General features: G+C 47.8%; 2 long non-coding RNA genes across 5 annotated transcripts in view; one reads left to right on the top strand and one right to left on the bottom strand.

Annotated features, from left to right (window-relative positions):
- Positions 1–9,592: 9,592 nt before the first annotated feature.
- LOC121829338 (uncharacterized) lies at positions 9,593–14,562 on the bottom strand. Of its 2 annotated transcripts, none has more exons than XR_006072098.2 (3): positions 14,352–14,562; positions 12,783–13,227; positions 9,593–12,375 (listed from the first exon to the last, which is right to left on the bottom strand). It is a non-coding gene; the product is annotated as an uncharacterized LOC121829338 (long non-coding RNA). The 2 variants fall into 2 exon arrangements; XR_006072099.2 differs by having other exon boundaries at positions 9,593–10,707; positions 14,352–14,524.
- Positions 14,563–16,428: 1,866 nt separating this feature from the next.
- The window catches only part of LOC121829339 (uncharacterized), a 17,535-nt gene continuing 9,179 nt past the window's right edge, over positions 16,429–24,784 (top strand). For 2 of the 3 annotated variants that reach the window (XR_013051164.1, XR_006072100.2), the window contains exons 1-3: positions 16,429–16,574; positions 18,446–18,590; positions 19,447–19,533. This is a non-coding gene — a long non-coding RNA (uncharacterized LOC121829339). Of the gene's footprint in view, positions 16,575–18,445; positions 18,591–19,446; positions 19,534–20,904; positions 22,873–24,784 lie in introns of those variants that run through there. The other variant, XR_013051163.1, reaches the window with a different exon arrangement.

Below are 24,784 nucleotides of genomic sequence, written 5' to 3'. Positions count from 1 at the left end.
GACCTAAATGTTCTGTATGGGAGGACAGCATTCAGAGGCTAGCTCCTATAGTCTATGTGACTACAAAGAAGCCCTCACTAGTTATTAGCAAGCATACTGTCCTTGCTAAACAGGCTCGCAGAAGTCAAGTCTGTTTGTCTTTGCCTGTAGTCTTTATAATAGAAGTGCCACTGGGCTGGGTATAAAATTCTTGTTTTCCCCCAGAATTCCATAGGTACAATTCCACTGTCTCTGTTGGTGTTGAATGTCACATGTTCTTTGTACCATTTGGTTAGTGGTTTCTTTCATCTCTGGACAGGTTTTTACAGTTTCAAAATGAAAGAGGGGCAGCCTATTCCGTAATGTATTTTATGCTTCAGAACACTTCCCTATGACTTTTATGCTTCTGTGACAACTTGACCGGGCATAACTTACTTGAGTCACACTTTGTTTTCCTTAGAACTCCACAGACCCATCCCAGTCCTCTTTGGGCTTGCAAGCACTCCTCATTGGGATGAATTTTTTGGTGCCAATGCCTTGATGTGGTTCCTGGAGACCAGCAAATATTTCTTTCCCCTTGAAGTCTGAGAGCTGGAGCAGGAAATGACTCAGTGTCAATCATTTTCATCAGCATTTCCTGGAACACAGAACCCCCACCCCACCCCCGCCGCCAAGCTCCAGATTCACTTTTTTCTGTTTCAGGGAAAGTCCACGTTATCACAGCTCAACATTCCGTGGTTCCATTTATGGATCTTTCCGATGCAAGGCCATCAATTATCCTTATCTTCGTTAAAAAATCCAACTGAAGATGAATGTCAGTTATCAGGTTACTGTCTTGTATGTTCTGCCCAAACTCTGGTGCCTCAAAGGAAACAAAGTATCTTGTTTATCTTGGTTTCCTCGCCTGGATCCCAGCATGAAATAGATGCTCACCAAGCTGCTATGAAATTAGCCTACAGATGACCTTGACAGAGTTTAGAGTTTATTTTGATGGAAGTCCAAAGCATTGAAGTGTTTTGATGTGGGTGGCAGTGATTGACAGGACCTGATGTGAGTATATATCCACGCCAAGTGTGCTGGGCTACAGGGTGAGGGTGGAGCCCCTGTTGGATGGTGGTGGTAGCCACAGATGTAGTTTGGTGGGAAAAGTGGCTATGGTTAGAAAATGTGAACATTTTGGACTTCTGCAAGCAGAAAGATTCAGACTACATCCCTGCTTCATAATGGGACTATGTATATAGTTCTGTTCCAGGAAAATACATAGAAAGTTCTTGATAAACCCTTTCCTCATGGGTTAGAGGTGTAATTCGTTGGTTGATCTCTAGCCCCAAACTCCCTTGAAGACTATGGTACTCTATTTGAGGGGAAGATCTTTACAAGCATGGGGATCCAGGCAGGAAATGAGTGACTCATTTAACAGGCTTGGCTGAGGAGATGGTGATGGCCTGACCTGCAGAGATGGGACCAGGCTAGGGGTCTGGAGGTGCCAGCAGGAAGGGGCTGTCACCCTGGGCCTCAGGAAGCAAGGGCAGAGATGACACAGTGGGTCCTGCTGAGAGGCTCAGCCACACGAGAAGTTAGTTCTCCAACCAGGCTTTGCATCCACAGCTGAGCCGTACGCGCCTTGATAGAATATGGGCAGAATGCGGTAGGGCCAGAGGGGGGTCTCCTTCCTTCTCGTTTCTCCCACCGGCTGTACCCACTTAGTCAGAGGCAATGACAGTTGAGTGATACAATCACCCATAGAGACCAGCCTTCCAGGCCCCAAACTGGACCAAAAAGCAGAGCGTGGGTATTAAAGGCATAGTCTACCCCAAGAAGACAACTTGACTATCAAACCACAAGTCAAATAAAAGCAAATCAAATTAAATAAATTGGGTTTTTATTGGGTTTGCAGGTGTGCTAGATTTTTTTTTTTTCGTGACGATAACAAACATTCTGACATAAACAACTTAAGCCAGGGAGAACGTGTGGCTGGCAGGGTCCCAAAGGTCACATGGCATCCACCACTGGGCAGCACAGACAGATGAATGCTGGCACTCAGCTCCCATCTTAGTTAGGGTTTCTGTTGCCGTGAAGAGACACCAGGACCACAGCAACTCTTACAACGGAAAACATTGAATTGGGGCTGGCTTACAGTTCAGAGGTTTAGCCCACTATCATCATGGTGGGAAGCAGGGCAGCATGCTGGCAGACCTGGTGCTGGGGAAGGAGCTGAGAGTTCTACATCTTGATCTGCAGGCAGCAGAAGGAGAGTCTATCACACTGGGTATGGCTTGAGCATATATGAGACCTCAAAGCCCGCCTCCATAGTGACACACTTCCTCCAACAAGGCCACACCTCCTCCAACAAGTCCATACCTCCTAACAGTGCCACTCCCGGTGAGCCTATGGGGACCAGTTTCTTTCTAACCATCACAGCTCCCTTTTTCTTCCATTCAGTTTCTGCTACTTACCCTTGGCGTGAGTCTTCTCAGTTAAACCCTCAAAAAGTACCCACACAAACGGACCTAGAGGTGTGTCTCAGTGATTTCCAAGTCAGCAAAGATGACAACAAAATCAACCCTCACAGCAAGGAAGTAAGCATTTGGAACAGCCTGTGTGGGTGAGAGCATGCAGGGGGAGGACATGCAGGGGTGGGGATGTGGAAGGAGAGGATGCCATTGTGTTTTGTTTTGGGCAGGAGTATAAGTAGCAACAACCTTCAAGAAGGTGCTCTGACACCATCTTTCAAAATCCCAAAAGGCGACACTGGTCAGTGGGAGAAATTCCACTTCTGGGAAGCAATACCACCGATACACTCAAACATGGACACACGCTATGTACACAAAGCTACTTATTACCACAGTAATCTTTACAGTAGAACACTGGCAAACACACAAGCATCCATCAATGGAGGACTGGTTAAATAAATCATGATTCACCCAGACAATGGGCTACTACACAGTCATAAAACAAGAACAAGGTGTCTATCCTTCAGTGAGGTATGGATGAGTCAAAAGAGCAAGGCGCTGACATCTGTGCCAGATGTGGGAGGGAGGAGGATGGGTTTTAACAGTGTCTCTCTTTGTGGGCACACGAAGCACTGAGGATGTTGAGGACTCTCGTGGTCTGACAGGGAATTAGGAGTGGAAATGGCAGAGCAGTGGGGTTTCCTTGTATGACTTAAGATTTTATGTAGGCTTTCCTATTCAAAAATGAATATAATCCATACTGAAAACTCCGTTTTCAAAGCTCACATTTTTGAGCTCTGAAGCAATTATGTTTGAAGTTGGACGTGCAAAGTGGAGGAGTCGAGAGAGTATGGCTTCCAGACTCCCAGGGGACCTGCTGCCATGGTCCCGCTCTCCCCTAAGCCTGAGAGCCACCCAGGGTATGAGGGCCTTAAAAGAACCACTCTGAAGCATGCTGCCTTCAAAGTAGACTGGGAGCAGCCCTGCTCCCAGCAGGCCCTCGCTTCCAGGACAGGTGTCATTGCCACAGTGGCAAAGGTGGACAGAAGCACGTGGCCCTGCCCCCTAAGCCCCTTTATGATTCCCAGCTTCTTCCATACCACAAAGTGGCAGCTACTGTCTTGTGCATTCTGCCATGGAGCTTGAATAATGGCTTCAATGGCAAGGCCTTCTCCAGCCCCTTCTCCACGATGACCTTCAGGGCTGTCAACCCCTTTCCTCTGTAACGCAATAGTAGTGTGCGTCATCATGAGCTGCTGTGAGAGTACCTGTCTTTTCATTGGTTGTATACTTGCTGTAATCATGCCGTCCATCTCCCACTTTCCACACTCCATATTACCGAAAGCCATGTTCCCTGACTGGACCCAGAAGCGGGGAAAGGGCCACACGAGCATGGCACCATGGGCATCACCAGAGGGTCACAGTGGGTCTCCTTTCATTCTGCACACTGGCCTGGCGGACTTCTCTTCAGCCCCCAGCAAATATCCATTGTGAGGTTTCTTCCCTGGATGTTCTCTCTGCTTGGGACACTCTTCTCTTGGAATCAATATGGTGCCTTTTTCCACTTTCCTCAGGCTCCTGCTTGAATGCCTATCACCCAGTGAAGGCTTCTGTGACCACCCTGCAAGGGCAGCTCCCTCCCACAGAGGCACATCACCTTTGCCAGCTTTGAGTTTCCCACTAGATTTGACCACCATCTAGCATGATGTAGCTCCCCTTTACATATTTGAAGTGGTATCAGTACAGGAGCCAGAACAGCAACATCATAAACGCAGGGAATTCCTTTTTGAACTGTCTGTGTTGCTCACAGATGTGCCCTGGAACAGTGCCTGGCACATTCCTGTGCCAGTATTTGCTGAGTGACGGAGAGCAGTGCCCTTAATCCCACTGTTTGTTTTATGTGTCTCTTCCTCCTGTAGATCACCCACCAGACCACAAACTCCTACTGCTACCACCCCAGAATCTCCCATGATGCTTAGTGATCTGATGAGACTCATGGTATTTTCAAGTGAATGAATGGATGAGTGAACGAAGGCCTTTTATCACACTACCTCAATGCCTAATGATGTTTATTCTGAGGATACAGGACTGGAGTAAGTCATAATCAAACACAACAAAGCTATCTGATTCTCTTCATTTACGACTTGTAAATGAGGTGATGAGCACGGTCCTCCCAGCTGGGAAATGTTGAAATTGACCAGGGGACCTTCACTTTCTGTCTTTGCTTTTGAGTTGTGAGGGGTTTTGCTGAGCTGGGTCTTGTTCAGAGAGGATGAGAGGCATTCATGTAATGATCTTGTATCTTTGTCAGGATGTGCACTGAGCACTCACTTCTTCGTATTATTTTAAATTTCATGACTACGCCACGAGAAGGGTATTGCTTTGAATATTCTACCTGCAGAAAGAGGAACTGAGCTTCAGGGTGAATGTGCTCAAAGCATGAGATTTAGATCTTCGAAGTCCACAGTAGGCTCTTGTTCTCAATGTTGTTCCTGAGCTGGTGGTGGCATTTGGAGGCTATGGGACCTTTAGGAAGGGCTGCCTGGCTGTTCACCAGGTATTGGCCTGCGAAGGCTACAGTGGACTGCAGATGCCTCCTCATCTGCTTCTGGAGTCACCAGGATGCGGACGTTCTCTGGCACATACTCTTGCTGTCGGGAACAGAGCTGCTCCCACCCCCGGTTGGTCCCCCAGCATCTTCATCACCGGTGTGGACTCAAACCCTGTAAAATCATCATCTGAAGTAAACCTTTCCTGCGTTATGTTGTTTCTTTCAGGTGTTGTGACCACTGCCACACACCTCGACTACTCTGGAGCTAGGTAGTGATGGAGCCTGGCTGGCACCCCAGCCTGAAGACCTTTCGGTCTTCTGCCAAGTCTAAAAGCCTCTCACCCATCATCCTTGCAAGACTAACTCTCTGAGTAGACTATCCACACAGACAGGTGCCACAGTACCCAGACTCAGCTAGCTGCTCTAAACCTGCTCCCAGCCTTCAGGGTTATAACATAATTATGGTTTCTCATTGTTGATGTTCCTAAAGGGTCTGGTGTGTGTGTGTGTGTGTGTGTGTGTGTGTGTGTGTGTGTGTGCATGTGTGAGTGTGTGTGTGCCTGGGTGTGTGCCTGGGTGTGTGTGAGTGTGTGCATGTGTGTGAATGTGTGTGCATGTATGTGTGTGGGGGCATGTGTGAGTGTGTGTGAATGTGTGTACATCTGCTCTACTCTGTACAGTCATTGAGGGATTCCGTCTCCTCTTTTCCAATGCCTTTTCATTCCTAAGGCCTGTAGAGTCTTCTCCTAGATTCTCCTTAGATATCCAACACAGGGGGTCAGGAGGGAGCCGAGATGATAACCTGATTGGAGGTTGTGGACCATGTATGATATGACTCACCTCTGATCTCCTTCCTTTGGCCAGCACTCATCATAGGGATGCCCCAACTACTAAATAGCCTGGGAAATGTAATTTGTGTGTCTGGGATGAGGGTGGGGTGGGATTTGGTAAATGGAGGAGAATGTTCCAGAGCTGAGTGTTCTGCAGTTCCATCTTATCATCCTGGCATGTATTAGCTTTCCATCACCAGAACAAATTTCTCAGAGAATTAGCTCTTGAAGAGAGAAGGTTTGATTTGTTTAACAGTTTTGGAGATTGCAAGCCAGGATTTGCTGGCTCCATTGCCTTTAGTCTGTGGTGAGGCAGCCAATCACGGTGGGATAGATGAAAAAATCATTTTCTCATGGCTGGGAGCAAAGGCGGGGAAGAGGAAAGAAAGTTGGGGTTCCATTAACCTCTTCTAGAGTCATCAGAGAGGAGGGACCCTCCATTGAAAAAATGCCTCCATAAGATCCAACTGTAGGCAAGCTTGCATTTTTCCTTTCTTTCTTCCTTCCTTCCTTCTTTCCTTCTTTCCTTCCTTCCTTCCTTCCTTCCTTTCTTTCTTCCTTCCTTCCTTCCTTTTTTCTTTCTTTCTCTCTCTTTCTCTTCCTTCCTCCCCCTCCCTGCCTCCTTTCTTTCTTTCTTTCTTTCTTTCTTTCTTTCTTTCTTTCTTTCTTTCTTTCTTTCTTTCTTTCTTTCTTCCTTCCTTCCTTCCTTCCTTCCTTCCTTCCTTCCTTCCTTTCTTTCTTTCTTTTTTTTGGACAGGCTTTCTCTGTGCAACAGCCCTGCCTGTCCTGGAACTCGCTATGTAGATCAGGTTGGTCTCAAACTCAGAGATCTGCCTGTCTCTGCCGCTGCCTGGGATTAAAGGTATGCACTACCACCATCCAGGGGCCAATGAGATTGATGTTGGAGGCCCAGCCCATTGTGGGCGGTTCCATTCCTGGGCTGGTGGTCCTGGGTTCTATAAGAAAGCAGACTGACTGAGAAAGCCATGAGGAGCAAGCCAGTAAATGGCACTCCTCCATGGCCTCTTCATCAGCTCCTGCCTCTAGGTTCCTGCCCTTCTTGAGTTCCTTTCCTGACTTTCTTCAGTGATGAACAGTGATGTGAAATAAACCCTTTCCTCCCTGATTTGCTGTTGGTCATGGTGTTTCATCACAGCAATAGTAACCCTGACTACAGTAGGCCTCACCTCTTTGAGATTTCACTCTTTCCTGAGGTACCACCCTGAAGCCCAAGCAGTATCACTGTGTTGTTTGGGGGTGGGGGTGGGGCAGCAGGGTGGAGTGAGGAAAGGAGGAAAGAAAAAAGGTTTCAAAGACAGGTGAGTGTTAATCAGAGCATCAGATCGTTAAAGGCCATTTGAGCTCAGAGTCTCCCCTGGTCAGAGGTCTCTGTAACGTACTGTTTGGCTAACACATTTTAGTCAATGAGGGCTAGTTGCAGGAAGTTGGGGTGGGGGATCCACAGGACATTTTCTGGGTTACTGAGGCGCACTCTGGCACCGGGTTGTCTCTCTGAATAAACAGTGGCTGTCAGGATGCAGCCAGACGCGGGAGGGGAGGGAGGTGACCAGAGTCAGCAGCAAAAAATGTCTTCTTTGATTGATTTATTTTTTTTAGCCCAATTTCTGTCTTCTGTTTGGTTTTGCTTTATTTTTTCTTCTGGTAAAAAACAAACAAACAAAAAGGCTAACAAAACAAAACAAAAAATACAACCCATGGCCATTTGTGGTTGTAGAGAGGCTGGAAACAAATAAAAAAGCAGCGGAAGTCAGGGTACAACATAGCTTCTCGTGTTACAAGCACCAGGCTCTCGCTCTGCACACATTCACTGTCTTTTCCCTTGCTCCCTCTACCACTGGTCCATCCATAGCTTCTAGTGACTTCTGTGAATATGGTTCTCTATCCTTCTGTCCGTCCGCTGAGGTCAGGAACATGTTTCTTATTACCAACACTGCTTGGAAAAACACTGTTTTATTTGTTTTGGTTTGAGACAGGGGCTCATGTTGCCCAGACCGGCCTTGAATTCCTGGGGGAGCAGAAAATGACTTTGAATTTCCTATCCTCCTGCCTTCATCTCCCAAGTGCTGGTCTTAAGGCATGTGCTACCTCTTCCAATTTGAGACTGAGCATAGTATTAATCCATTGTGGGTGAATGCTGCAGGGTTCTGCAGCTGGGTTAGCCTTCCCTCTGTGTGAATAGTGCTGTAGTAAACAGATTTACATACAAGCTTTGTTTTCCTAATTTTCCTTCTTCCTTCCTTCCTTCCTTCCTTCCTTCCTTCCTTCCTTCCTTCCTTCCTTCCTTCTCTTTCTTTCTTTCTTTCTTTATTTATTTATTTATTTTTCCTTCCTTCCTTCCTTCCTTCCTTCCTTCCTTCCTTCCTTCCTTCCTTCCTTCCTTCCCTTCCCTTCCCTCCCTCCCTCCCTCCCTCCCTCCCTCTCTCCCTCCTTGCTTGCTGTTTTTGTGGTGCTGTAGATTAAACCTAGGGCCTTGTATGTGCTAGGCAAGAGGTCTACCACTGAGCTACACTCCTATGCTAATAAATTCTTTTTGGTTTACATCCTTGAAGTGGCATGACCAAGTCATTGGGCATGCACATTTTTGGCTTGGTATCCTCACCCACATAGACAATCCCTGATCTTATTCATTTGCCATATTAAAAATGGACTTGGTTATTTTGTCTTATACTTCTGATTGATCACTGTTTTGTTTCCAGGAACTATTTCATTTTCAATTCCTAAAACTGTTCGTGTCCTTTGTCTGAATTTTGCATTTCCTTGGTATTCTGAATAGATTTTTATAACCTGTTTATTCGTTGAGGATAATATAATTGCTGCTCTGTGAAAAATCCCTTCCCATTTCTTGCCATTGTTTTAACTTAACTATTATCAGCTTATTAACTTGCCGTTTGTCTTTCCCCCTCTCTCCCCACAATGTATCATAAAAAGATATGTTTCTGGGTAATTGAGAATCCTAATTAGTGGACTTCTAGTCAATTAACCAATCAAGATTTTTCTCAGTTTCACTCTTGGACACATTGCAGAAGCAAATAAATTTAAGGCCTAGCGACAAGCAAAGTTGAACAGGTCTCGTTACTATAGGCCTCACCTACACCTCTAATAGACCCACTCAGGAAGACGGCTGAGGGGTGGCTCCGCAATTAAGAGCACTTGCTGCTCTTCCAGCAGCCTGGAGTTCCATTTCCAGCACCACAGAAGCAGGCTCCCAGCTGCATGGAACTCCAGCTCCAGAGGGTCCAATGCCTTCTTCTAGCCCCTGGGGTACCTGTATACATGTGGCAAACACACACACACACACACACACACACACACACACACACACACACACACACACACACACACTTTTCAAAGGTCATTTGCCTGTGACTTTCCAAGGCAAGGGGCTCAACAAGTCTATTTGCTGACCTAAGAACCCCTGTTTTGAGGATCATCTGTGGAGAACAGGCTTAGAAAATTCTTTCAACACTGCCACATGAACGCAAAACAATGATTCCAGCCATGTGCCTGTCAGGCATGGTAACAAGCGAGCAGGAGCACAAATAAACAATGGGGTAAATAAGGGCTGGAGGGCCCAGTGGTAAGAGCACTTGTGCTGTTGTGGAAGACTCAAGTTTGATTCCCAGCATCCATATAGCAGCTTACAACTGTTCATAGCTCCAGTTCTAGGGGATCCAATACCCTCTTCTGGTCTCTATGGGTACCAGACATGCGTGTGGTACATTTACATACATTCAGTCAAAGCACTCATACACATAAAATATAACAAATCTTTTTTTAATGCACATGTAAATATACTGAGTACTCACTCATTACTCAAAGTTCATTCTTTTCTTTCCTTTTCAGGTTCAAGGATGGAACCTCTACACGTTAGGCAAGTACTCCTACCCCTGAGTCATGCCCCAGCCTCAGGACCTTGGCTTCTGTTTGTCGTCTCATCCCTCTTCCCAGAGACTCTGGACGTGACTAGTGCCTAAGATGAGTACAACGATGAACCATGGTCTGTCCATTAAACCTGTGCAGTAAGCACAGCTGACTTAAGCCTTCTGTGCCTCAGTTTCCCCATCTCTACAAGCCAGGAGAGCTGCAGCGAGAGTGAAAGAGGCTCAGCATTGGTACGGTGTGGCTTGTGTGGTCAGCCCAGTCATTCTTTATTCATCCTGAATGATCTGAGTGATGATTCACAGTGAATGTATTCACAGTGAATGATCTGAGGGATTAGGCAGCCCGAACAGTACTGTGGTGGCCAGGGAAGGAGAAAGTTGGCTATAAGCACAGATGATCTGACTTTAGAATTTGCTTCTTATAGTTTCTGCTTGTTTTGATTGTGGCTGTGAAGAGCTGGACATCTTCCTTCGTCTTCATAAGACCATAAATACAGTCCAGGCCTGGTGTCATGGAGCAGGGTGCTTTGCGTACCCAAACCCCTTCCGGCTTGCTTTCCCACAGAGTGGACTGGTTGAGGTAGAGATGCTGCCCAGTACTAAATTTCTATTGTAACAGTGTGGAAAGTTCTCATCAATGGAACATCTCACTCTGGCTAGTGATGCACATTTGGCAAATAGATATAGATTTTTATGAGTCCCCAAGGGATGGTGGGGCAACAAGAGAAAGAGCCAAGGTATCTAAATCATCACTGAGATAAAAGGGTGTCTGTCCAGGTGTCCTGCTCACAGGGGAGGGCAGAGTTCACCCCAGCACTGTGAAGCCACTGTCCGCACTATTGGTCAGAGCAACTAGCACAATGCCCTTTCTTGGTGCGTGGTGGGGGCAAACAGGAGCTTTCTCCCAGCCTTGCTCAAGATTCCTCTAGGCGGTCAGAAAGTCTCATGGGTTCTCCTGAAATGCTGGTCCAGTAGGATTGTTCTGTGCCATCCTGAACCGGAAAAGAGTACATGGGCTGACAGGGCTGAACTCCAGGTGTGTGCGTGTGTGTGTGTGTGTGTGTGTGTGTGTGTGTGTGTGTGTGTGTGCATGTGGTGGGGGCTTGGTAACAGACAACCTCTCCTTCGGAAGCCTTGGGAGCAAGAAGGGAAAGCGGGAGGGGAGAGGGGGCAGAGGGCTCTTGCAGCCACATCTGCAGCGTTGGCTCTCATTGAGCACACTTTGAATTTGTCATCAAATGTTTACTGCCAAAGCAATGAAGAGTGTTAATAAGGAAGGGAACACCAAACAGCCGGCATAAAAGCCAGGACTGCCCATAAAGCTGCTTTGGCCATTTACGGTCTTTCTATAGTTAGGAGAGACACTTTTCCTTATAAAAGATATAACTATATATCTTCGGATTTTATGGGCTGCTGATTACTCTAATTATCATAAAAAATTACTGCCGCTAATAAAATTTCTATTATAAGTTACTTATAGTAGTCTCCAGGGTACCGCACTTAGCCAAGAAGAGGTCATCATTACATTGCGCCACAGGGAGTTTGTTTCTGGACTCCAGAGCCCCTGAGGCTTTTAACACCTCGCTCCTCCCTGTTCCCCTGTCCCTTGCTTTGTCCCACCTCCTCTCCAGCTTCTGGTCAAAGGTCCCCTCACTGTTTTCATTTTGCAGGATGTGGTTTGAGTCTAGAATAATGACCCATCTTGGACACAGATGACGCAAATGAAATTTCAGAGCTACAAATATCTGGGTGGATTTCTCCTCCCTTGGGGCTGAGGGTATGTCAATGGAAGGATGTCATGGGGTGGGGGTGAGGGGGGGGAACCTGACAAGCCCTGCCCAAGGGGAAATGTGCTTTGCAAAATTGGTGGAAACCACAGGGTGTTCATACAAGACACAATGGTTAGCTTTGTGTTTGACAAGACGACAACCGGCATTTTCCCTTTTCGAAGGGCTATTTGTTTTGGAACTGTCATTTGTGAGGGTGGATGACACTGGGGTGACCTTACAAGCTCTTGCCAGCGATACCAATTCTAACTTGTGATTTTACTCCCTTCTCCCACACAAGCTCCTGCCTTGGAGGGAAATATCAAAATAAGATATTCTCCAGCTCTCCTCGAATGGCCAGGGAGGGAATAACCTCAGAGTCCCAGGAGCTCAGCTCAAGCTGGGCGAGTGGTCATTCCTCAACAGGGTTTCAATTGCTGCTACCAAGTGACTCAACGTCTTAATGAATGGGCTACAAAAGGAAATAGCCCCTTTGAGTTGCTTTGAAATAAGCAACTTACTTTGGCAATGACTCGTTACACATTAATTGCTACCAGTAAGAGCGAAAGTATGTCTCACAGCTTTTGTGGCTTGTGTCTAACAGACGATGTCTCTCATTTCTAACAGGCATGTTGGAGCTGGGCTGGCGTGGGGAATCCTGGGTAAGGGCTGCTGGGGTCATCCGGGAGTGGGGGGAAGGCTGGTGGGCTTCATGGTCAAGTGGTTCTAAATACCCTTTAAGCTATGCCTTGACCTCCTGGTGGGGGAGGGGTGGCCAAGTAAGTATTTGTTGAGATTCACCCCAGATGAATTCACTCAGGCTTTAATAAATAGAAACTGGAGGTTGGTGGGGAATTCGTTGTTTTCCTTCTCCAAACAATCTCTGGCTTGTTTCTAAATTTAGAAAACAGAAGCGTTTATTTAGGAGAAACCTATGCATGTATGGCCTTTCTCTTCCCAGAACTGCAGCTCTCCTGCGGGTAGGGATGTCTATTGTCCTCTTACAAACATTGAATATTGGAATATCGTGTCATGGGACATGAATCGGTTGCGGTGGTGGGGGAGGGGTGCAGAAGGATTGAAACAAGGCCAGGGAGATTGCTGGGCATCCTGTCAAGTGTGCTGTCCCAGATGGGTTCAAGACTGCAAGATGGCACACCTTTCCTTTCCAAAGAGCTGCTTTTAATGTGCAGGCCAACTTTATCTGCTGACTCAAACTGTGGGCGGGCCAGACACAGCTGCTAAGAGCTCTGAGCACCAGCCTTAGAAACCATATCTTGTCCAAAATCATAGATACTCACGCAGCGGCATCCCTTCAAAGGTGGGCTTGGAACTGGATTTGAACCTCTCTGCTGGTCATTCATTGGTTGTGTGGCCCTGGGCGAGGTACTTGGCGTCTGCAAGCCTCAGATGCCTCCTTGCTAAACCAAGCAACTGCTTCCTAGCACAGGTCAAATGCAAACTCAGCCCCAACTGGGTTTTGCTTTTTCTCTCGGTTTAAAAATGTATTTCTCCACTTCCTGCTGTCGTCCTAGTACCGCCTCCTGCAGAGCAGTTCACCTGCTGTCACTGGATTTTTCAAAAGAGCTTAGTAAGCACCGCACACCCGTCCCAAAGGAGGCAGGACAGGAACCGGAAGTGAATAGCTTGCTTCTGAATGCAGAAGCACCGAGTTCTGAATTTCCTTTTCCAGAACCCCACTTCCTCCTTGAGTGACTTCAACGCAGGGAGTCTCAGTTTTGCTACCTGCAAAGTGGGAATTTCAAGAAAGTCTTCATTGAAGGCTACATATGGCACTGTACCGTCAATCATCAGTAAGAGGCAACTAAAATGAAAAATTAGCATAATAAAAGCACACACACACCCCACCGCCGCCACTGGGAATCTGGAAAGGGGAGCAGACCAGGTTTACCTCCTTCCCACTTGTCCTCAGCTCCTCATTTTTTCTCCATGTTAAAGAAATGAGGTTTCAACCTGGCAGACAAAGTGCTCTCAGCCTCAGAGGCGGTGCCCGGCTCCTTGGTGAGTTCTCAGCACACACGTTGGAAGGTGCTGCAATGCATGTCAGGAAGGGATGCTTTTGATGGGGTGCGGGGCTTTGACAGCCAGCTTTGACTTGGAGTAAGTTGAGAGCAGTTTCGTCTTGTGCAGGCCAAGAAGGCACCTGCACCATCCCCTGCTGCTGGCATCCAATGCTGTGAAAGCAGTTCCCTCGCCCAGCCTAGTGGTCATGCAATCACCAGCTTTCATTGTGTGGACATACAGCATTCAGGGTGGTCTCATTCTCTCGTGGGACTTCCTACCGTCAGGCACACTGGGCACTAAGGTTCTCATCAATGTGAATCCTCAGCAGCGGGAGTAGTCCTGGGGTGGGGGCAAAGTTCAAGGTTTCTGAAACTGCAGAACCACACATCTCAGGGTCCTCGGGTGCCTATCTCTAGGTGGGAGAGGGGGCCTAACTCATGTTATAAGAAGAGCCTGAGACTGAGAGAACTTTACAGCCATCCTCAGAAACAGCCGCCATAGTCTTCCTGCGCTCAATGCAATGCTATCCCTTCTGCTCCCAGAATGCAATGTCTCCGCCCAGTCAGGCACTGTGATAATACTGGGGCCAGAGGGAGCTAAGCATGGAGCTCCTTAGAAAAAATTCTTTGGAAGTTTGCAAAGTCAGAGGAGCAGCTGTCTGAGGCCATGCACCCAAGACACCATGCAGAAACACAGTAGAGGAGCCCTGGTAGACACTTCCTCCCGTCAGGGAGACGGTGTGATGCTCAGCCCACTCACTGCCTCACAGCACTTCCGTGTGGGCACACCCTCCTCGGACCCAGTTCTTTCTAGAAGTCCATGACCATTTTATTTTCAGCTTTTACCTCAGTTCTGGTGCTCTTCAATCTGCCCTCTTTGGGGTCCTTCTCTCTTCACAGGAATTGGCTTTTGCTGGGCCTTGAGGTCTGGGACAATAATCCTCCTTATGCATGAGACTGAGGAAGAGTTGTAAGCTTGAGACCAGCCTGGGCAACTTAGTGAGACCCTATCTCATGCTAAGAAGTAGAGAGAGGGCTGGATACACAGCTCAGTGGTAGAGTGCTGACCTCACAATGCGTGAGGTCATAGGTAGGATCTCCAGGACTGCTAAACAAACACCTGGGTTTCATCCCCCAACACCCCTGCTTCCAATTAGATTGTTCTGTCTCTGACCCTGACAGGCTGTGTGAGATGTAACGATGGCAGCTGATGGAGATGTAACAAGGGCCTGAGATCCCCTTTAATGTAGAAGGAACGTGAGTCATCGTCCCTTTATGGGATTTTGTGAGACAGACTGGGAATGTGAGAATCTTGAACTTGAGATCCAAATGACTTGCCCCGAGGCTTGCAGGCCTGCTTTGGATGATCCTCCCTAGAACACCCCAACAAGCTCACTGCTCTTAAAACTTTGGGGGCTAAGAGGCTGCTTTTCATTTTGGGTGGTTCCTGATGCTCAGAATCCAAGCAGGTAATATTTCCACCTACAGAATTCTCCTGAATTTTGTGTGCATTAGCTATGAATCTTGATGATATGTATTTCATGCTCCAGAAGCTATGTCCATAATCTCTGAAGCTTGTTTGAGAACAGTGTTTTTGCAGCCTAGTTTTGCCTAGCTAAGAAGGCAGACTAGCTTTAAACAGCCTTCAAACTTCCTGTGTCCTTGACAAGGGTTTCATACTACTGCCTAGATAGTTTGTACCCTGAAGTCTTTCCTGACTTTGAGACTATTTCTGCGGGCTGGAGAGACCCTCCAAAATCAGCTTGAGAATTTATCAACACTATCAGACACAGCTGTAGGAAAGCAGTTGGAGACTGGAGAGGTGGCTGCTTGGTGAAGAGTACTAACTGCTCTTGGTGAAGAGTACTAACTGCTCTTGCATAGAAGGCTGGCTTTCAGCACTCACATGGCAGCTCACAACCAACTGTACTCCAGTTCCAGGGGTTCTGACGCCCTCTTCTGGTCATCATGGGCACTGCATGCACATGGCGTACGTACATTTATGTAGGCAAAACATTTCTACATATAAACGATTTTTTAAATTGATTAAAAAACAAAGAAAGAATTTTGTGCTTTTAAGATTCTTCCTAAATTCTAGCACACGCATGATTTTTCAATTTGATGTGTTAAAAACTCACTTGAAAACAATGTCACTTTAAATAACAATAACAACCATTTGGTTTTTCCCTACTTGTGGAAAATATAAGATACAATTTAATTATTTTTATTTTTTTTAATGACAGCCATGTAGCCCAGGCTATCACAGAACTCACAAGACAGCCCAGGCAATCCTCCATCCGCTGTCTGCTGAATGTTGTGATTACAGCTGTATGGCTCCACCTCTTCCTCAGAAGTGAGGAGTCTTCACTGAAGCTCTCCTCACTGGCCCCTGCGCCTCTCCCCTGCCCTCTTCCTGCTTCCCCCACTGGTCCACTTCATCCCTCCCATCCCCAGGCCCAACACAGGAAATATCATCTCACTGACCTGGCAAAGCAAGTTGCTTCAGGGGTCACAAGCCCGGATGATTCCCCAGTAGCTAAGAAAATAGAACAAATGTGGGGTGGGATTTGTGTCACCAGGACAAGTTGGTCCCATCTCTGATGATGCTGTCCAGTGTGTGGAGATCATGAATTCCTGAGTTCCCAGGACTTCTTGTTTCCCCGGGTGACTGGGGAGTCAAGGTTCCTCCACGAAACCCTGATATTCAAGGACTGGAACAGTGCTGTCCAGAGTTTCCAGTTCTCCTGGCCCCCAAGGTTCATCAATGTATTACACCCATGCGTTATGCTTCTTGTTCATACTACATGTCATTAGAAGTGTGCTGGTTTGCTCTGCGTTGCCTTTTCTCGGGACCACAGGATGAGGGTAGCATGCTCTTTTGATCTTGTGTTTTTCTCTCCTCTCCTCCCATGCCCTCCATGGTGTGTTTGTTCTGCCTTGTAAAGCATCTCCAGCAGTGACAGATGCTCCCTCGACTTGCCTCTAACTGGACAAAGCAAGACACAGAGCCATCCCCAACTCTGTAGGGTGAGCCCTCCCGTGTGCCAGCAAAGAAGCTGGAAATCTTAGGTGAGATCAACAATACCAACCACGATGCCGGATAGCACCAACAACATTGTTTGGACGGAACTGATCATCACCACCCAGCCTCTGAAGTTAGGTTCTGGGAAGTAAAACCTGTGTTTGGATGTCCCTGTCCTCTACCGTAATAGAGTCTGTGTCCCTCTTACAGTCTCCTGAGCCCCCTGGTCAGGACACCTTGATGGGCAGCGTCGGCCAGGTGCTTCAGCTCCCCATTGCTGCTGATCCATGATCTCATGGCATGTTCTGCAAGGCAGGATGTGTCACAGCCTCTCTGGACCACAGGACACCAGCAGCACCCCCTGTGTCATAGTGACACCAGAATCATCTCCAAGCATTGCCTCATTTCCCCAGGGTGGTTGAAATCTACTAGGGTAGGAAAAGGACCTCCAGGCTTCAAGACTGTGGAGTTCTCTTCTTCCCACATCTCCCTTACCCCTCTCTCTCTCTCTCTCTCTCTCTCTCTCTCTCTCTCTCTCTCTCTCTCTCTCTCTCCCTCCCTCCCTCCCTCCTTCCATTCTCTTTCTTATTTATTTTCCATGGTGGTGCCAGGGACTGAACTCATGACCTTGCATATGCTTGCCAAGTACTCAGCACTGAGCTTCATCTCCAACACGCCCAGCTCAATTTAGATTGGTCTGGCCCCAACGTTGCTAGGCTGTGTGAGCCCATGGCCATGGAGATGTAATGAGGGCCTGAGATCCCCTCTTTACCATGGAAGGAACACAAGTCAGCTTCCCTTCATGAGATTTTTGTGAGACAGATTGGGACTGTGAGAATCTTGAGTATGAGAGCCCATGTGACTGCATACGGGTGATCTTTCCTAGGTAGTGTGCCCTGCCCAAGACCTTCCTTTCAAACAAAAGTTGTTTTGTGGGGTCCTGTCAGACATCCGTGGTCAAGGACTCCAATGATCATTGAAGCCTTTATAGTAGCTCTTCACTGGGTGTTAGTACATGTCTAACAGCACGAGACAACTTATATCCACTGTTTCCAAGGAAACTCACATCAAGCCTGAAAGGCAACTACCACTGTTTCTCCTGTATGGTGACAGAAGAGGGCATCAGGAAAGTGGGAGAGTGGGCCACGCAGGAAGGAGGAGAGTGGGCCACGCAGGAAGGGGGAGAGTGGGCCACACAGGAAGGGGGAGAGTGGGCCACGCAGGAAGGGGGAGAGTGGGCCACGCAGGAAGGGGGAGAGTGGGCCACGCAGGAAGGGGGAGAGTGGGCCACGCAGGAAGGGGGAGAGTGGGCCACGCAGGAAGGGGGAGAGTGGGCCACGCAGGAAGGGGGAGAGTGGGCCACGCAGGAAGGGGGAGAGTGGGCCACGCAGGAAGGGGGAGAGTGGGCCACGCAGGAAGGGGGAGAGTGGGCCACGCAGGAAGGGGGAGAGTGGGCCACACAGGAAGGGGGAGAGTGGGCCTCGCTGGGAATAGGAGAGTGGGCCAGTGGTATTACCTTTCCAGGGTAGCAACTCTTTCTGTTAAGAGGACAGTGCCATCCAAATGGATGGAGTGGGCAAGAAGAAGCCTGAGTTGAGGGGTCCTGGGGGCTGGCACAGGCCGCCACATGAGGACAGTTACTGTGGAGACCAGAGCTACATGACGATTGTAATCAGAGCAACAACACTTGCTCGCTGTGCAGTCTCCGTCTGCTGTGGAGTTGGGATGTAAGTGAACTCTCTCCTTCAGTCCCCACAAGCACCCCGCGAAGCGGATACCAGCACTGCCCCGTAGGATAGATGAGCACAGTGCGGAGGGGGCCGTGCCCCGCTTACTGCCCGACAACAGTTGGGTGGATCCCAGGTTCCAGGTCGCGCGTGTGCCTCTCCGGTCTATTCCTTGTCTCCACATTCTTCAGATACTCTGTGCTATATTCTGTGATGTCGGGGCCTCTGGGACAACGTGTGCAGACAGTCTCTTTTCTATCCATCTTCCTGCCACCCAGCATGAGTCAGATTCCAGGAACCCTCTGATTGCTCCTTCACCATCTGCAAGCTCAGCAGGTAAAGGTCCCAAGCCGGCCCTCCTGCCAGCCTGGCTGTGCTTCTCCTGACGTTTGATTTCTTGCTCTATAAACTCTATGCTGGCCCAGGAGGTGGTTGCCAGGCACATAAACTAGGTGTTGGGTAAAATTACAGCACTCATTCACTCAAAATTGATGGCAGTAGTCAGTCACTCCACCCTGGCTGGCCTCTTCTCCTGGGCTGTCGCCACATGGCCCAGCCTCAACCCTGCCACCCAGGCAGAACTCACTGCCACCCACAGAAAAAATATAACTGTGTGATGTCTGCTGGGAATGAGGGGACCTTGTGCATCAGCGGCCTGCCCAGGCGAGGAGTGAGGTTTCTCAGCACACACATAAACAGTTTACAGTCCTGGAATCCTGCACTTGACATTCCTATCTCTGATTCGGTCCTGGGACAGGAGCTAGAAGGAGCCAATCTTGCACTTCCCAGTAGCTGCTGGAACCTCAACTCGGCTCCTTTCACCTTTACAGATGGTTACATCTTTATGATGTCACTATTAGAGAAATAGAGAGGAGCAAAGGAGTCTGTTTCACTTCATGAGACCAAAGTTGCTTGGAAAGGGACACTTCTATGCCCTAGTTCAACACCAGTTTATTGAGGACCTACTATGTGAAAAACAAGCCACTATTGGGTTTACATCACTGTGGTGGTTTGAATGAAAATGACCCCCCCCCATAGACTCAGTGAATTGCATTATTGGAGGTATGGCCTTCTTAGAGTAGGTGTGGCCTTGTTGGAGGAAATGTGCTAGAGGGTGGGCTTTGAGGTTTCTGAAGTTCAAGGCAGGCTCAGTGTCTCTTTCTCTTCCTGCTGCCTGCCGATCCTGATGTAGAACTCTCAGCTACTTCTCCAGCACCATGTCTGCCGGCATGCCACCACGTGTTTCGCCATGAAGATAACTGACTAAACCTCCGAACCTGTAAGCCAGCCCCAGTCAAATGTTTTTCTTTATAAGAGTTGCAGTGGTTGTCTCTTCACAGCACTAGAACACTGACTAAGACAGTCGTGACAAATGTCTGCTAGGCTGGGTGTCTGAGTGTGTGTGACATCACTGTGCAATGAGTTACTAGGACAAGGGACAATCTTAGGTTCCTAGGTATGAATGGCTGCTCTTCCACATCAGAGGATCCAAGATGGAAGTCAGACTGGCATTTATTTAACAAAAATACAAAGCAAATAGATTCATACCTATTAGGCTGCAAGTTCCCAACCTCCAAGTGCAGACACGGAAAGTGCCCTTAAACGTGGCCCACGAACCAATTCACTGGTCCTAGTTCTTGGGACTAAGAAGCCAAGGTCTAGACTGTCTAGAGAGGGTAGTCAGGACGCAGAGAGGGTCCTTTAGTGAAGAATAGTAATGGGGATTATGGAGGGCCGATGGAACTAGGGTAATAGAACAGTGACTCAAAGAATTCCCTATGGTTGACACATGCTGCTTTTGCTGGTTTACAAGGATGCCTGGGCACTTTATAAACAGAGCTCTACTGCTCAGCATGGGAGCTGCTGAAGCTAGCATACATTCATTCACACCAGAGTCCAGTTAGGGGCACAGAACCATTTCCAGTAGCTTAGTCCGGGAAATTTAATACACTAAACCAAATGTCTTGGGGAATGTGCTAAAAGAACACATTGAGGAAGGGGCAACCCAGATTCTACCAGCAGCAGCTTCTAAAACTCCTAGAGCTGGCCCTGGGGTCAGGCTTAGGAGCCAGGACTAGCCAGAGGGCAGTGAAATCTTGAGATGGATGTACTATATGGCTGAAATGGAGAGCTCAGCTGAGGTGGAGAGGCTGCTTGACACTGTGCTGAGGTAGAGCTGTGGCCTCTGACAGACATGCTCCATGAAGCAGAGGAGAGGGGGTCGAGGGCTGCTCTCTCTTCCTTCCTCTAATGTTCTATCGCCAGTGCCTACATTGGCTAAATGCTTCCAGGACCAACTGGAGCCAGCCTGAGGTGGTTAGTGCCTGCCACAGGACACAGACTAGGAGAGGAACTAGGGAAGGTACACATGTTCAGCCAGCAATTAGTGCACACATTAGGTCCTTGCTCAGTTTGTAAAGCTTTCCCACCTTAGTGTGAAGAAGACGCTATTGCTTTTTAAATAATTGTACTATAACATTTCCATTATATAACATCGCTCCTATTCGATCATATTGCTTTATTGTATTTATTATTATATTATGCAGGCTATGGGCAGCCCTCCCTGTTTAGTTGTGGTTATAAATCCCTCTACAATGCACGTCTACCTGCTTGATTCACTTACCGAAGAACGATCGTTTCCTTGATCTAGGTGGACTTCACAGCTTCTTCAGGCCCAGCATGAATTTGTATGGCAGTAATGTCCAGCTACAAAGCACGGAGGAGGCTGCAGGGCTGCATCGGCTGTGGGCTTCCCTGGCCAGCAGCATACCTTTTTTGTCCTGCCTCTCTCAGAAGAGAGAACAGAAACAAATCCAATTGCTATTTCCCATCTCAGCCTCTTCCCAGAATTAAGATTCAACTTATACCACCCACAAGCACCCTATCCCTCTGCCCTTCTGCATTACTTTTTCCCTTAGGAATTGTCACTGTTTTGTTGGCCTGCATTTTGCTTACTTGTTGCATGTATTAAACTTGTTTTCTATCTTTTCAACAAGAATGTATCAGTTCCCTGCTATTAGGAGGTTCCGACGTTTTCTTCCTTGTCATGGCCCTCGTTCACATAAGCATCTGGCCCACATCATCTAACAAACTGTTGTTGATGAGTAAAAGGAGGGATGGCCCACTGGATCCTACTTAAATGTCCCTGCTAGTGGGTAAATTCCTGTTACAGACACTCTAGGCAACATCTGCATTCAGAAATGAAGCTGAGGGGTGGCACTTCACAAGATTCTCTTCCTCCAATTTGTTGTCCCTAAGCCCAAGATGCTGTAGCTGAGGTGTGGCACTTCCTGGTCAGGCCACTGTCCTCCACAGTCACCTGCTAGGATACCACCTGCCTCCTGCATCGGAAGCTCAATGATGGTGCCGCACGCTGGTTCCCGCTCCACTAAAAGGTCAGGCATCTATGGCAGCAGATTAGCTGCTTTCTCTCCTTCTTAATGATGCTAAGCAAAGGTCAAAGTGTCTACTGGATGGAAGGCAGAAGCTTCTAGGGAAGGAGACTGATGTTTGTAACATCCATCCAACTCTAGAAACTTCTTAATGATCATGGACTTGGGTCTTACACGGGACATTGTAAGAAAAATGACAGGTTATTGCTGCGGTAAAACTAAGGCTTAAATAAGGCCAGGCATTATATCTGTCTTGAGCTGTTGGCCTTCTAGCTCCATGAGCAGGCCGCACTTGCGGGGTGAATCTCTAAGGCTCTTCTTCCACTAGAAGGAGAGGGTTCCCATGTAGTCAGTAGGCAGCAAGCATGGCTCGTGGGACCCTCTGCTACACATAGATTCCACTACACGTGAATTGAGCTGAATGGTTTTCTTCTTTCTATGCAAGGAATGGAGTTGGTCTGGTTCAGGAAGGAGCAGAAGAGTGGTAGATGCCAACCATCCACACAGACCATCCATCCTCTTCAGCAAGGGATAGGGCAACAGAAGGGGTGAGGGCTTCCCTGTATTCGTCTAGTTCTTGTTGGCTTCCTCCCGGGGACTCTAAGAGACGATACTGAACAGCGTCAAACATGTGGAGAGCACTGACTACCCTGTTCTCGAAGGAATAAATGTCTATGCCTCAACCCACTGGCTTCTCAGAGGGAGAGCGAGATTTCAGGCAGCTCACTGACCCCCTCAGTGGGAAGGGTATGAAGGAGGCAAGGCCCTCTCCAACAACACACAGGGCATACCGGAAGATCAGAGCCATGGCCAATTTTGTCTCCAGCCAGGGGCTGGTGTAGAGACTGTTCTGTGTAAAAATGAATGATTTTTCAGATGTTGTTCCTAATCCCTCTGAGACCTGAGACCCGGTTCATCTTCCCATCTCTTCCTGGCATCTAAAGGGTTAACATTTCAAAGCGTGTTTCTAGGCGTCATACCTGTGTTCTCTCACTTTGAAGTACAAGTGAGGAGGAAGGCTCTATGCATTGTTTTTGTTCCCTGGAAAGTGAAGAAGCCCTTGGGCTGATTCCACCCTGCTGACTATGTGACATTGGTCAAGGGATTTCATTCTTGGATCTCAGAATTCTCATTTACAAAATGGGATAATTATAATCCTTACCTTGTGAGAACATCATGAGGAATACATGACTCATTTCATGTCAAGTCATCACTGCCACCATCATCTGCACTAACAAGGCAGACAGTCACCCAAACCTTGCAGCCTGCAAAGAGAAGCTGGGGGGCAGGGGGGGGTTGGGCTTTAGTTTTTACACCCAGGACAGACAGACAGACAGACAGACAGACAGACAGACACACACACACACACACACACACACACACACACACACGAAGTCTTTCCATTCTATGCAAATAGAGAGAGCACGCTCCTTCCAGAGAGGCTCATTTTGGTCTCCTGGGAAGTCTGGAAGTCTGTGGGGACCGTGTGAGCCAGAGGGGAAGCGGGTCCCCCAGGGTTCCCATGCTACCAGCATTCTTTCCAGGACAGGTGGGTGTTGTTTAGATGTGTCTGGATCCTAGGAGACCCCTCTGAAATGAAGCTCATACTTGTCTACAGTCTCTTTGTAACAGATCCTTGGTCTTGCTTCTCATGCTGGAGAACAGAATGCTGCCTTCCGGAACAATAGCTTAGAGTTATTGGTTCTCTGCGCTCACCTCATCTTAGAGCCTTTTCCTCCAGGCTTTTTCTGCTTCACTCTTAAAAAAAAAAAAAAGACGTCCTTTCTGTCTGGAAGAATGCTGTACTCACAACTCATAGACAATCCAGCCTGGATTTGCTGTCTCTAGAGTTTCTCAAAATACAGCACCACTCCCTCACTCCGAAGAGGCAAGTTGGGGACCCACCCACGCTTAACCAAGAAAACCCAGAGAGCACTTTTGGGTGATGGTTAGGTGATCGCATTCCAGGAGAAGGTGACATTTTCCTAGACAAGGCACTGTTGGGAGTGCTGGTTCCTGGAACACAGCCTTAGTCCCCAAAGCTTTAATCTCTAGGATTCTTGGCTGGTAAGTGGCTCAGATTCTTCTGATTGGATTTTTTCTACCCTGCAGGGGACAGCATTGGGCAAAGAACTGTGGAATTCATATGATAAAAGAAGAAACATTTGCTTCCAATACCCAAATTATTGTTTGCTAATTGAAGTACAAAAGGGGCATTTTATTTCCTCCTCTGGTTGGTGCAAGAATCCCTTTCCTAAATCTCTTTGATTGAGCAACAATGCTTTAGGAATGTTCCCTTTAATCCATACATCATTTTCCTGATTAGTAGTTGTTTAGTAACATCCTTGTTCACCAAGGCAAGCTTCAACCAGAGAGCCGTCTGTCGCCGGAGCTGCAGGAACTGATGATGTATGACTCTGTGTGCACCGCGGCCTCTGTCACCTGGCCGAGTTCTTACTTTTGACATGAATGTAAGTTTGGAGGACAAAAGTTCATCTGCTGCCATCCTGCATTCATGTGCTTTCCCACATAGATGATCATTGTCTTAAGTTGGGTTTTCTGGAAACAGACTCTGAGATGGAGGTTTGTTTATAGAGGATGCTTAGAATACCTGCTAAGGATGAATACTGCAAGCCAGAGCTGGGCAACAAAGCCAGTCCAGATGCCACATGAAACACAGATTCTGGGATGCCCAAAGTTGTCACAAAATGAAACAAAGAGGCTTGTTTTTGTGTCTTGATTCCTGACCAGTCTTTGGACAGGAATGTCCAGGGAAAGGCCATTCCTTCCTGCCCAGGGACAAATGCACCTGTAAACAGTTAGCGGACTTAGCAACTCCAGAGTGGAATGGAGAGCGGGAACTTGGGTTGGGGGAGACATTGCCTGCCTCAGCCTTGAGGTGGGGCTGGGCATTTGGGCAGCATGCCACAGGATCCACCACATACGCTTCTCACCAAACATAACTTAAATGCCATCTAGAAATTGATTCGTGTTGTTTTTGAAGACACATACCAAAAAAAAAAAAAAGCCTTTCTCTGCTCCAGCTGTTGCTGCACTGTGGTTCTCCAGCTGTTTTGAGAACAGCACTCTGCAAGGCCTATGGCAGACATTTAATCTTGGCAGATGCAACACAGTTAT

Source organism: Peromyscus maniculatus, chromosome 5 (assembly GCF_049852395.1).
Source record: "Peromyscus maniculatus bairdii isolate BWxNUB_F1_BW_parent chromosome 5, HU_Pman_BW_mat_3.1, whole genome shotgun sequence".
Classification (NCBI taxonomy): Eukaryota; Metazoa; Chordata; class Mammalia; order Rodentia; family Cricetidae; genus Peromyscus; species Peromyscus maniculatus.
This window is presented reverse-complemented; position numbering and strand designations above follow the sequence as displayed.